Source organism: Callospermophilus lateralis, chromosome 1 (genome assembly GCF_048772815.1).
Source record: "Callospermophilus lateralis isolate mCalLat2 chromosome 1, mCalLat2.hap1, whole genome shotgun sequence".
NCBI classification, from domain to species: domain Eukaryota; kingdom Metazoa; phylum Chordata; class Mammalia; order Rodentia; family Sciuridae; genus Callospermophilus; species Callospermophilus lateralis.
In genome coordinates this window covers 90,358,616-90,372,073 of record NC_135305.1, presented here as the reverse complement: position 1 = coordinate 90,372,073, position 13,458 = coordinate 90,358,616, and the positions used below count along the sequence as shown (strand labels likewise).

At 36.8% G+C, this 13,458-nt stretch overlaps 1 pseudogene; it reads left to right on the top strand.

Annotated features, from left to right (window-relative positions):
* The first annotated feature begins 12,817 nt into the window (after positions 1-12,817).
* LOC143405562 (gamma-aminobutyric acid receptor-associated protein-like 1 pseudogene) lies at positions 12,818-13,159 on the top strand (annotated as a pseudogene).
* Positions 13,160-13,458: the final 299 nt, after the last annotated feature.

The following is a 13,458-nucleotide window of genomic DNA, read 5'->3' as shown; positions in this document are numbered from 1 at the left end:
CCTTCAGTTTTCAATGATGTTTGTGGGGGAAAAAAGATAATTGTCCTTTTTGCATTAATTGAATTTCTCTGTAAGAATCTCATGCAGCTATTTAGGCCTTCTCTCCTTCCTTGAGACAGAGGGGAGAGAGAGAAGGAGGAACAGAGAGAAGGAAGAGGAGAGGAAAGAGGAGGAGGAGGAGGAGGAGGAGGAGGAGGGAGAAGCAGAAAAGAAAGAGGAAGAAGAGGAAGAGGAGAGGTCCTCAATTTTTCTGCTCTGGGGATGTGTCTCTCTCACTGAGTTCCTGTTCATCACTCTCTCACATATTCTTGGATTAAAGTCTTGGCCTTTGATGTTGAGAACAAATGATGTGAGGATGCTTCCATAACTAAAGAAACCTTTTCTTAGGAGATTTTAGTTTCAGAATCCAGAACCCCTGCAATCCTGCACCTAGTGTAGACACAGTGGAGTGCTGTGATGAATTTAGAGGGGGATAATTGGTGCTCTAGTACTGAAGTATGCAAATATTTTAATCCACCAGCAATTAGAGATTGTAACACAGATCAAAGATCACTCCATTGTTAGTAGTTGAACTTTGAGTGGGAGACAAAGAGCTAGCCTGACAGCTAATATAATTGGAGTTGCAACCATCTCTACATATCCTATCTTGACTGAGCCTCTTAGACAAGCAAATGCAACTCATTTTTTAAAACTGCAAGTGCATGGATAAATGGTAACACGGGTAAATTATTTAAAAATTAAAGTTAATTTTAATTAATGACATAAAGCACATTCTAGTTCTGCCATCTCAACGACCTTTCCTAATAAGTTTCTTTTCCACAGTCTCAAATATATTGGTCTCAGAAATCTGTTCTTAGTATGTGTACTTTTGCATTGCCCCAACATGGTAAGTGTAAGGAGCAAGATTGACAGCTCCCTAGGCTACATCTGTAGCCTCAGCTTGCCTAACAATGGAAGAGTCTGAACCATCCACAACTTCTCCCTGCAGAGTAAAGATCAAAAATTTGCAAGTTAATTCTGGGTTTGAGGTACACCTAAGTAGAATCCCCACAAAGAAGCTGCAAATCCAGGGAATGTCTAGATAGGATTTTCTATTTAATGATTTTGGAAAACTGACAATTGTTGGCATTGGTCTTGTGCCAGTATACCAAACTTGGCATAATGAGACTGCAGAGGCTCCAGCAAGACTCTAACAAGTTCCTATTCTGTTTTTCTGATTTCCTGATTTCTAATTTTTCAACCTAAGCAGTGTTCTGGGTGACATTAGTTTCCTCAATGTGTAAAGGATATTTTCAGTTCATTAGAAATCGTTGCACAAGTACAATGTCATTTGGTTATATAATGGAGCATTTAAGCTTTGGCTTATTCCCTTAATTTTTGCATACCAAGTATTTGACATTTCTCACCAACTCCTTTTTACCACAACAGATTCTTTTATTTTTCTCAGGGTTGCTTATATAAGTATTTACAGAGATGCATGAACTCATCTGACAAAAAGCTTTTGGGTAAAGGGCATGTAGTTGATAGGAAGCCAAAGCCTGTCCCAACGATGTCAGAACTCACAGTCAGATGAGGAAGGAATACAAAGAAAAAGAGAAATACATTGTGAGGCAAGATGGTACTATAAGGGATATATATAAAAAGAAAAAAAAAAGAAGAAGAAGTCAAAGGGCTCTGTCTGGGATCAGTGAAGGAGGCAATACACAGAAAAAGGAATGACAGAGTGACAGGTGAGAGGACACCATAGGGAAACCTGGTTTTCACAGCCTTGTAGAAATTTGGTGTGGAGAGCCTTGTTGAGGTCAATTCTCCAATCTAAAACAACCTAGCCTCACTATTTTTTTTTTAATTTTTTGGACCAGAGATTGAGACAGGACCTTGCTAATTTCCTGAGGCTGGCTTTGAACTTGCTAAACTCCTGCCTCAGCCTCCAGAGCCTCTGGGATTACAGGTGTGTACCACTGCACCAGTCTTGGCCCTTCTATTTCTAAACATCTAAGGATGTTTCATGCCCCCAAACATCCCTAACATATGCTTGTCTATTTGAATGCCTCAATGATGAGGCAATAGGTAGACTATTCTTCCACAGATCTCCCCTGTGCAGATGTGCAGCCAGTCTTTCTCTGCAGTGGAGTCAGTCTAGTCCTATCACAGCATGGCAGCACTTATGTGAAAACACCTATCATGCCTTCTGTGAGTCTTCTATGTCTCTTCACCTGGTCCCTGTGTGACTATACTTTGAGGTCTATCCATCTCAGTTGTCCCTCTGAACTTGCTCCAATTCTTCTGGCTCCCTCCTTTCTGAGTTGGATCTAGAACTGAACTGTGTCATGTAGCTAAACTCTGATGGACTCAGTATATATTAGGACTATGACTTTACTTGCCCTCCATGTCTTGTTAGACTCAGATTACATCAACTGTCTTAGAAGTCACAAAGCATTGCTGATTTCCACTGAAACTGCAAACCAATAAGCAATGGAAGGTGGGTAGGCAAATGCTCCTATCCAATATAGCAGGCAATTTGGGACCCTGGTTTTACTCTCTGTATTAATTTGTATTTCTCCAGCTAGGGCAGATAACTTTATCCTCTCCACACCTTTGGCTAAGATTATTAGCTTCATATACCATTACTATCCACATTTCAGTCATTAATAAAAATATTGGCCAGAACAAAAACAAGGACAATTAAAATCTTGGGTTTTTTATATTAAAAACTCTTATTCTCAAAGATAAGGACATAAGATAAATTGTCAGACTGAGTACAGAAAACATGTTTTGATCATGTTCATTTTATGAATGTGACCTCTGTGATAGAAAGTGTCTCTATAATTTTTCAAAACAATTCATTTTGATCTATACTTTCATTCAGCTACTGTTTCAGTTTTTATTGCAAGTAAATAAAGGAAATATGGATCTGACGATTGGGGTATTTTGCTAACTGAATATTTATTAGGATAATTTTCAGTTCTCTTTTATATGAAGCTTTCTTCATATAGTATTGTCTGCAGAAACATTTCATATAAAGAGGAGCATAAATTCCTAATGGATTTTTGCATTTTCTCTTACTGAAAATAGAGAATGATTTTTTTTAAAGTTTCATTGAAAATCTATTTTTTCCTCTATGAGAAGGTAAGTGAATAGAATGATTTTTACCAAATTAAAATTTTCTATAAACTTGGGCACTGAATATGTATTTTCCAATTGTAAAAATAATAGAAATATTTATTTTTTCCACTCTGACTACCTAGACTATTCAAGCATATAAAGAAAAGAGAATAATGTGGTATTTTTGTACATTTCTAAATCCAGAGGGATTTCAGCCTATTCAAGAACTATTTGATATAGCTGAATGCAGTGGCATGCACCTGTCATTCCAGCTACTTGGAAGACTGAGGCAGGAGGAGCACAAATTCCAACCCAGCCTGGGCAGCTGAGCGAAAACCTGTCTCCAAAAATAAAATAAATTAAAAAAATGGTCAGAGGTGGGGTGCTGGGGATGTAGCTCAGTAGCTGAGTTTAATTCCCAGTACTGGGTTCAATTCTCAGTACTACAATTTAAAAAAAAAAAGAAGCAGAAAGGACTATTTTGTAGAAAATAATGAAACTTCTAGAAGAATGACTCTGCATAGTTCTCTCAGGCACAGCAGTCTCATAGCTGTAATCCTAAGTTGAGGTATGAAGGGTCAACATGAGAGAGACTGAAGGACACCCACCAGTGCAGTGGCTCAGATTCCCTTGCTCTGTTCTCCATGATCAGGACTACTTGAGTATCCCCAAGACTTATTTACCAGGGACAAACTTCTCTACTGAAGGTGATTCTTCAACCTTCCACTGCAGGGAATGCTGGAGGTCTCTTTTTACCTTCCTCCAGAACTTTCTCAGGAAAGAGACTGACCAAATGGTTACTCCTGGTCAAGTGGCTGCAGAGAGGTTGAAGGCAATTACTATAACTACTCAACTTTCCTGGTCACAAAACCCTGTCTTTATTCTAAATCACCAGTTGTTGGCAATATGCCTATCCCTCCCAGTAAGCTTCCCAAATGGTCTAAACATTGGGAAAAAGGGAAGAGTTGTTGAGGGACACCCCACAATAGAAGGTTCATGTAGTTATGATTTCTAACAGGAGGACAATACTGGTACCATTTCTCACATCCACCATCTATTTCTTTTTTCTCCTTAATGCCTTAGGTAGAAACTACTGTACAATGTTAAGAGTGATATTCTTCTCTCTTTGCCCAATTTCAAGGCAAAATTATCACTATTTCATGATTATGTGTAGTATTTTATGTGTTTTGGCAGATAATCTTGATTAAATAAAGAATTTATCTTCTATTTGCTTAGAGATTTTTATTATAATTCAATGTTAAGTTTCAACAAATACTCTTACTGCATCCATTGAAATGACCATATAATTTTAAAAAATCTGTTAATGTGTAGAATTACCTTGATTTTCAACTATTAAACCAGCATGACATTTCTGGAATAAATATCATTTGGCCATAATTCTATGTAAATACAAAATAAATTAGTGCTAAGCAATAATGTTTTCCTAAGAATTTGTGCATGTATATTCATGAAAGAGATTATATTTTTCTCTTCTAAAAAATACTGTCCATTTGAGAAGTTTTAAAATCAAAGTTTTAAAACGTCTTATGACAGGTACTTGAAATTTTTCCCTATTATCTGGAAGCCTGCATAAGATTTGTGTTATCTCTTTTTAACATATTTGTATGACCAGTAGTAAAGTCATGCTTACTTTGCTTACTTTCTTTTGTGAAAACATGATTAATAAATGGATTATATTTTGTAATTTCTATCTTTATTTCTTTATTCCTATTTTTTGTGGATCTATTTTGTGATTTTAAAATAACTGTTAATATATTATGAAGTATATTTGTTGGTGCAAAGTTATTTATTTGCCTCATGTATACAGAATCTGTAGTAACATCCCCTTTTGCATTCCTAATATTAGTAATTTGTGTTTTTCACATTTTTCATGATTAGAGTTTTTAAGAAATTTTCAAATGTATAATTTATTAATCATAATGGATTTAAAATTTTTTGTTTAAAATTTATTATGATTAAAAATGAGAATTCATACCCTATTTGAATCAAATGTATGATATGTCAAGATCATTGTATTATCTTGAGCAACTAATAAAAAACAATTTATTATGATTAATAAATAAATTTTAAATAACTGGGGTTAGACTTGTTTTTCCATATTGTGTTTTTCTTTTACATTTCACTAATTCCTTCTCTTTCTCATTTCCTCTATTCTCAGTGGCTTTGATTTGCTGTTTTTATTTTATTGTTTCTTTTAGTTCATTGACATGAAAGCTTATGTAGTTAAATTTTGAGATGGAAGCTTAGGTAATTGATTTTTCAGCTTTCATATAAATATATAATATATATGTATATGTATATTTATGGTATAAAATTCCTGTATTCCACTTGTTTATTATAATTCAGTTCTATATTTTTCTAATCTCTACTATGATAACATCTATGACTTATAGATTTATTAGGAAGTATATGATTTAATTTCTATTTTTGTATTTAAAATTTTAATTTGATATCGTTATGATCAAAGAATTTACAATGGATAATGTCAATCATTTTAAAGTTTTTTTTTTACATTTAGTTATGCCCAGAAATATGTTCATTTTTTCTTAATGTATTATGTATACCTGAAAGAATGAGGAGGAGTCTGTCATTGTTGGATGAAATATACACTGGTAGAGTCAACTTTTAAAATTAGGGGTAAGATAGTGCCACACCAATGGGAAAGAGCACAGATTATTAATAGAAATTCATTGTATGAAGAACCAGGTATCATGTAAAATATGAAGATGGATTCTAGGGGATTATAAGTACTAATTGTCAAACACAAGACAATAGGAAAAAAGTGTAAGAGGTCACCTTTATGATTTCAGGTCACGTTGGATATTCCTCAAGAAAACCTCAAAAAATAAAAATCATGATGTGAAAAATTAAGACTTGATTACATCATAAATGATATCTCTATTAAACAAAAGACACTGTAGATAACATTAATACACAGAAAAAGAGAAAGATATTATGTCCAATCTCGGACTGACAAGAGCTTGAAATCTATAACATTTAAGGGATTTCTTCTAACTAATTAGGAAAAAGTCAGGGCACCAAGAAGAAAAAGTGGACCAAATCTTAGAAGTGAAAAATCAAATGGCCACAACTACTGAAATGCATAAGACTTGTGACCATTGTGAACTACTACATTATCCCCATTACATGAACAAAAATGAATATCAACTATTGCTGAGAATTAGAGGAAATTAACCTCCTGGGCCAGAAGTGGTTGTAAAAAGTAATACAAATAATATAGAAAACAATTCAGAAGAACTTTGTGAAGATAAGAATACATAGATTTATATTTGTATTATCCTGTATCCAATCTAGATTTTTACAGAGGGCCATAGAGGAAAGTTTATGGGGATGCTCATTGTTGCATTATTTGAGATAAAATAGAATTTAAGGGGCTGGGGTTATGGCTCAGTAGTAGAGCACTTGCCTAGCACATGTGAGGCATTGGGTTCCATCCTGAGCACCACATAAAAATAAATAAAATAAAGGTATTGTTTCCATCTACAACTACATGATTTTTTTAAAGGAGCTTAAGGCAATTTGGGTGATATTCCTAAAAGAATGGATATTTATAATGTGGTGCATGATTGGAGGGCAAGGCAGGAAAAGGGAATGAGGATTAGGAGTCAAACAGAGAACAAGAATTAGTCCGAAGCAAAACCAAGGAAGAGGCGGCCCTTCCATTCATGGATGATGGCAGTGAATGTGTCAGGAACTGAGCACTCTCATGAATTCTACTCTCTGCACCTGCAGTTGGACAACAAACTGACACAGACCCCTCCGGAACACCCTTTGACATGCATCTTTGCAAACAAGTGCTGCACTGTATGGAAAGTTTCCCCTACTGGATTGTTAGATCCAAGAGTGCATGCGTCTTTAATTTCAATGTATTTTACAAGACTGCTTCTTTCTTAGCTGGTTCAAAATTTTCTTCTTATGTAGTCTGATCCAGTTAAACTTGTAGTTGAATTTAGAGTGAATTCATCAGTTTCTAAAAGAAATCTGTAGGGATTTATATTAGAATTGGATTCTAATAAGGAATTGCAATTTAGAATTAACATTAAATGATTAGCTTAATGTGGATAATTGACCTGTTTTCAATCCAAGGAATACTTTATAGGCATAAAAATAGAAAAATTCACAAATGAAAACATTAAAATGTTAACAATGTTTTTTTTCTTGGGTTACAGGACTGAATGTGTATTTTGTTTTCCTTACCACATTTCTGAGTTCCCAAATTTTCTTTAATATTCATGTTCTACTTTTATAGTAAAAGCAATTATTTAAAAGTGAGCCTTCTTGCAATAGGGCCAGGAGGAATACGTATTTCCAAAATGATTTTTTTTTCCTTTAAATGAGAAGGGATATTTGAAAGGTACATTTTAAATGCCAGAAGTTATTTATCAAGGCTAGTAGAAATGATTGGAGGAGCATAAAAACTGATATTATAATTTTGGTTAAGTAAAACTACTTCCCTTCTCCGTGAAGCAATGTTTGAAAAACAAATGGGTCTCATTATGTGCCATAGTCCCTGAGGACAATGCCACCAAAGTTCTCTTCATGAAGCACAGCTTAAAAAATCATCTCCCCCCACTTTATTTGGTCTTAACATATTTAATGCTTAGAAATACTCAGAAGGCAAGAGGAGGTAATTCTTGGTAGTTGACATCAGTCATCCTGGCAAAGATGAATCATAGAGCTTTGTGCTTTTCTAACAGCCAAGAAAGAGAATCTTTTAGGTTTTAGCCTTACTTACTAACAGATATGACACTATAAAAAGTCTACTTTGTGAGTTCCTTCTGAGTAACTGGGAATATCCACTGAAGTCAGTAACTATCTCAAAGCTGAAGATAAAGCAATTGTATATTTATGCATTTCAACTCTATCCCAAATCCATGATTGTTTTTGTTTAATAAAGAACTGGAAGCTAAGAAGGGACAGCAAAGACACAAAATATGAAAAAGCGTATGAACAGGTTGTGTGGGAATTCAAGGCAAGAAATCATGGGCTTTAGTTAGCATCAGTCTATGAGGCTGCAAGAGGAGAGAGAGGGAGGCCAACTGGGCTGGCAGCTTCTCCAACACCCTGTTCCAGAGAACTCTGTAGGAGGTCATTACAGGTGAAGTTGCAGACTCCATAATAACCCCTTTACTGGAGATGAGCAGAATATGAAATTAGAAGGCATGAATCATGGACTTTAACAAGCAAGCATATTAATCTTTGAACTGTAATTTATCTTGGGAATTGAATTAAGGGAGAAGTTTTAATAATCAAATTCCGGGTATATTTATGTGGTTGACATTTTATTCATTTGTTTTTATTGCGGCACCTCTGAAATGCTGGCTGGACATAATTTGGAATGGGAAATAAAATATAGAGCAAATTTTCAGCCTTGGGAACCAAATAGCTGTGGGATTATCCTAATTAATTAATTGGTATGAATAATTTCTGAACTTTATGGAGACAAATTATATATTGCCTCTCAGCAGTCTCATGAAATTCACAAAGAAGCAAGAGATTCATACTTTGGGAGGTGGAAAGTGAGACAGTCCTTCCCTGTAGGCCTGGGCTGATCTTCTCCCCTCAGGAAGCAGCCTAATTCCCCCAGGGACAGAAGTTTAATGATTGAGCACCATAGACTGAAGCAAAAATAGGTGAGGCATCATAGAAGTGTGGGGCTGATATCTTTCTCCCCCTTCACCTGGAGAGACAGTCTTTAATGAGGCATGCCTGGCCTACAGAATGACTTCCCTGATGAATGACTTATATAGAGGAATCAGTCTCTCCCTCTCCCTTCTTTCTTGAGCAAAGATGTTCTTCGAAGCAAAGCTTCCTTTTGCTCTTTCACTTTGCAGTTATCCCCCCCTTAGTAGGACAAAGAATCCATAGGAAGGTTCAGGCCCCCTGCTCTGGTTAATTACTGCTTATGTCAGGAATCTGGTCTTAAGACACTCTCCCAACATCTCCTCCATCTAAATTCCCTGGGGACTCATTCTGCCTGCAGTTCATGCTTCCCATTTTCAAGTGCCAATTCTCCCTTTGTCCCTTAATTTCAGGAATGTTCCTATTTGGAAGCTACTTGGTTACAGATAAAGACTCTATTCTCTAACCCTGTTTCTTACAGACATTTCCAGTAATGAAGTAATATTTTGCTTACTCTTGGACTCATTTTTCTGGTTGGGTGGATCTCAACACCTGGGTAGGATAGAAAACTACTTGGCCTGTGTGAACATAGGGAGTAATGGTACTCTTACACTAATTGGAAACATACACCTTATATTTCAAGGACCATTGCCTGAATTTCATTCATCTCCTTCATAGTTTCTGGAGAATAATAAAGGTCAATAATAATAGAGTCTTCAAGTGTATATCATCTTCTGGGTTGTAAACATTTTGGTTCAGTACACAATTAAACGGGTTACTGATCTAAAGCAGGTAAGGATCTATTCTGAATAACCATTGGTGTGGTATACTATGGCTAGATATTGGCTCATAAGATGATGAATCTGGATTCTGCAGTCAGTGATATTACCCTGGTACCTTGAAATCATCAATAACAAAGGTTTACACCAAGAGAATTGGCAAATGTTACAAGTCAGTACCTTCTTTTTTGAGATGTCTTACCAGCAACTCACTTTTTTTCCACACCAAATATCTCTGTACCACTTTTCATATTAAAAGGTTAAAGCAGGTATCCCAGTCTAGTATGAAATATGAGGACTGGAAATTATGACTTCATCCAGTTAATCCATACCCTTAGAAGGAGAGTGAGAGATTGGGGGAGAAATCAGACATAACAGGGACTCAGTAGGCCTTGGGATGGTGTCCCATATGGGACACCTTATCTTTTAACAACATCTCTCCATCTCTACAGTATTTCTATGCTTTATATCTCTATTCTTACATCCTTTCTTTGGACATTCTACTTCTTCCCACTGGATATCAATAGTCCTAGCAACTCTCCCTTGTGTCTCTCCCCATGTCCAACAGATGCTGACCCCAGTTATGGCTCTAAGTTGATGAAGTTTTTCTGGATCTAGGCTGCCCTTGGTTCTGAAGAAAGAAGGGATGCTTTATTTATTTTTTTTTTTGGTGGGGGGGGGTTAAAAGAGACTAGTTTTCTCAAACTTCATGTCTGTCTTTTTTATCAATGGAGCTGTATGTGGCTTGTTTTCTTCTGAGTAACCTAAAGGAAAGCATAGAAAGCATGATTATGCATATTCCTCCAAAGAGTAACCAGAATTGGCTCATTTGATGAAATAAAATTCACCTAGTCAAAAAGACTGAGCTGAGCATGGTGGTACAATAGGCTCAGGAGGCTGGAGCAGGAGGATCACAAATTCAAAGCCAACCACAGTAACTTAGCAAGGCCCTGAGCAACTTATCAAGACCCTGTCTCAAAATGAAAAGGGCTGGGGATGTGGATCAATGGTGAAGTGCCCCTGGGTTCAATCCCTGGTATGTGTCATGCTCCAAAAATAAAATAACATTGAAGGACTTTGGTCTTCTGCTGAAGATGCAACAGCATTGATCCTGAACTTCCCAAACCCATCCTGTTGCAAAGACCCACGTTAGCTGAGATATCAAAGATGGAGGTCCCTTCTCAAGGAGAAATATTCCCTTTATGCTTCAGTTCAGGCATTTATTTCCTTGTTGTGTTTTATTCCAGTGAACTTAAACTTTCAGACAAACATGACAGGGAAAGATAGTTCTAATATTTGCAAAGAAAACACAGAACTCTGATTTAGCTACTTAAGTCCCTTCAATAATAGTCCCATGTAAGGAGCCACTTCTAAATATTAGCCATTGCAACCTTATGTTCATAGTTTTGAAGGCAGCTTCTGCTCAAACAGCCTTGGAAAAGCTGGAGAAAGCCTACTGGAAGGGAAGCTTATTGGGAGGGGACTCTACTGTAGCCCCAAACCTACTCATTCATTCTTCTTCTAATCCAGAGAGTGCAATTAAAATATAGCTTTTGCCTGTAAAACCCACTTTAGTTTATCCCTCAGAATTTTCAGGAGACACCCACTTGCTAAAGATTAATACTCAGCATGAAGAGGATTAAGTACTTACACAATTCCAGCAGTCAAGAGGAGATTAGGGAAATCATTCTGACTTTTACTTGTTGGCTCCCAAATACCCTCAGTACCTTATTTGACACTAGTGATTTCAGTTTCCAGTTTATATGCTGTCAAGAAACTTTAAAATAATAGTTTATGTTCAATGATGCAGCATAATGTAGTAGGTAAGAACAGAAACTTTGGAGTGAAGTGTCTCAGTCTGAATTTTAACCCTACCATTTGCTAATAGTGTGACTTTGAGAGAATTACTTGACTTCTGCCCATTTTCTCATATGTAACTAGGAATATTTGACCTTATAGAAATGAATATTAAGTAAGTTAATATTAATAGAGCTTTAAAAATAGTCTTTATATATAATTAGGGTTGTATAATTGTTTATAAAATAAAAAAAATATTTTTAATGACACATGTAGGTTTGCTGCAGTATCCATCTTATATCTCTCAACTTTTTATACTTGCAAGTAATAATGAAATAAATTATTTGGAGAAAAAGAGCATTTGACTCTCTCCTGAATATGTGGTTTAATATATAGGTTCATAAACATATAATTTCACTCAGGACTTGATATTTTTAGCTTCCAGTGAGCCATATAATTCTGAAAAGGATTAGAAACCTATGTCTTGTTTCTCAATATAAAACTTTCTCTTTAATATTTTGTAGGCTGTAGAAAATTGAGGTAACCCTTTGGTCCACATAATGCCTATAGTCATCCTTGTAACAGAATTATTGAAAATAACAGTAAACTTAAAATTCCCAGCTATAAGAGTTAACAACAAAGTAAGTTTACAGACACCTCATGGCATACAACAGATGAATAAGCCATACCTCCAGGAGAGTGATGTGATCAGACAAAGTCTGAATCTGACTTCCAAATGCATTTTCATGATTTGTACTCTGCACCATAAACTGAGTTTTAAGAGTGTCTCAGTCTGTTCCTGATGCTTTAACAACATACCTTCGAGTAGGTAATTTATAAATAAGGGAAGTTTACTTCTCTCAGTTCTGGAGGTCCAGAAGTCCAAGATCAAAGCACCAGCAGATTTGGTGTCTGATGAAGGTTTGGTCTTGGCTTCCACTATGGTTCCTTGTTGCTATCTCCTCACCTGGCTAAGAGCAGTAGGCAAAAAGGCCTAGAATGTTCCCTAAATCTCTTTTATAAGAGTATCAAACTGGAAGGGGATCCCTTAACAAACACTGGGCCAGATAGTATTGCAACAGGGTCCGAGTTAGTGGAGAGATTTGGGTAACACTGACCTCGGTAGAGGTAGCAAGACATGACAGACGCAATCACCAGTGAGGGAGGCAGACCCCATCCTGGGATCTTAGAAATCCTGTGGTCCACCAGGCAGGGGTGGACCACGCCTGTAATCCCAGCCGCTCCTGAGGCTGAGGCAGGAGGAGCTCCTGTTCAAAGCCAGCCTCAGCAAAAACGAGGCACTAAGCAACTCAGTGAGACCCTGTCTCTAAATAAAATACAAAATAGGGTTGGGGATGTGACTCAGTGGTGGAGTGCCCTTGAGTTCAATCCCTGGTACAAAAAAAAAAAAAAAAAAGAAAGAAAGAAAGAAAGAAAGAAAGAAAAAAGAAAAAGAAATCCTATGGTGCATCATGAAATTCCACTATAAGGAGGATCATCTTTTTGAGTATCAGAAAAAGGAAGGAGAAAAGATCCAGAAGAAATATCCAGACAGGGTCTCTGTCATTGCGGCTCTGAAAGCCAGAGGAGCTCACCTGAGCAAGAGAAAGTACCTGGTGCCCTCTTACCTTGCTGTTGGCCAGTTCTACTTCTTAATCTGGAAGCAGATCCATAGGAGACCTGAGGGCGCCTTATTCATCAACAACATTATCCCTCCTACTAGTGCCACCATGGGCCAGCTGTCCTAGGAGAACAATGAGGAAGACTATTTTCTATATGTGGCCTACAGTGATGAGAGTACCTATGGGAAGTGAGTGCCAAAGCCCAGGAGATGGGAGCACCTGGACTTGGGGGTGTGAGTGGAGCTTGGGGGGAAGAGAGGAAGGGCTCCCACCATGGCACACACTGTCATCATATTTTCACATGCTAAGTTGGTGTTTTTTGCTGTTTCTTGTTTCCAGGGAGAAAGTAAGTCAGGGCAGAGCTGTTGGATTGACATTGATAGAGAAATGGGGATGACATAATATCACAGAAGTGCTGAGAATTAATTTTTGTGCAATTTCATAGGAGGTTCAGGAGGTGGGCAAGCTGAGGCTCGAAATGAATTCAGTCC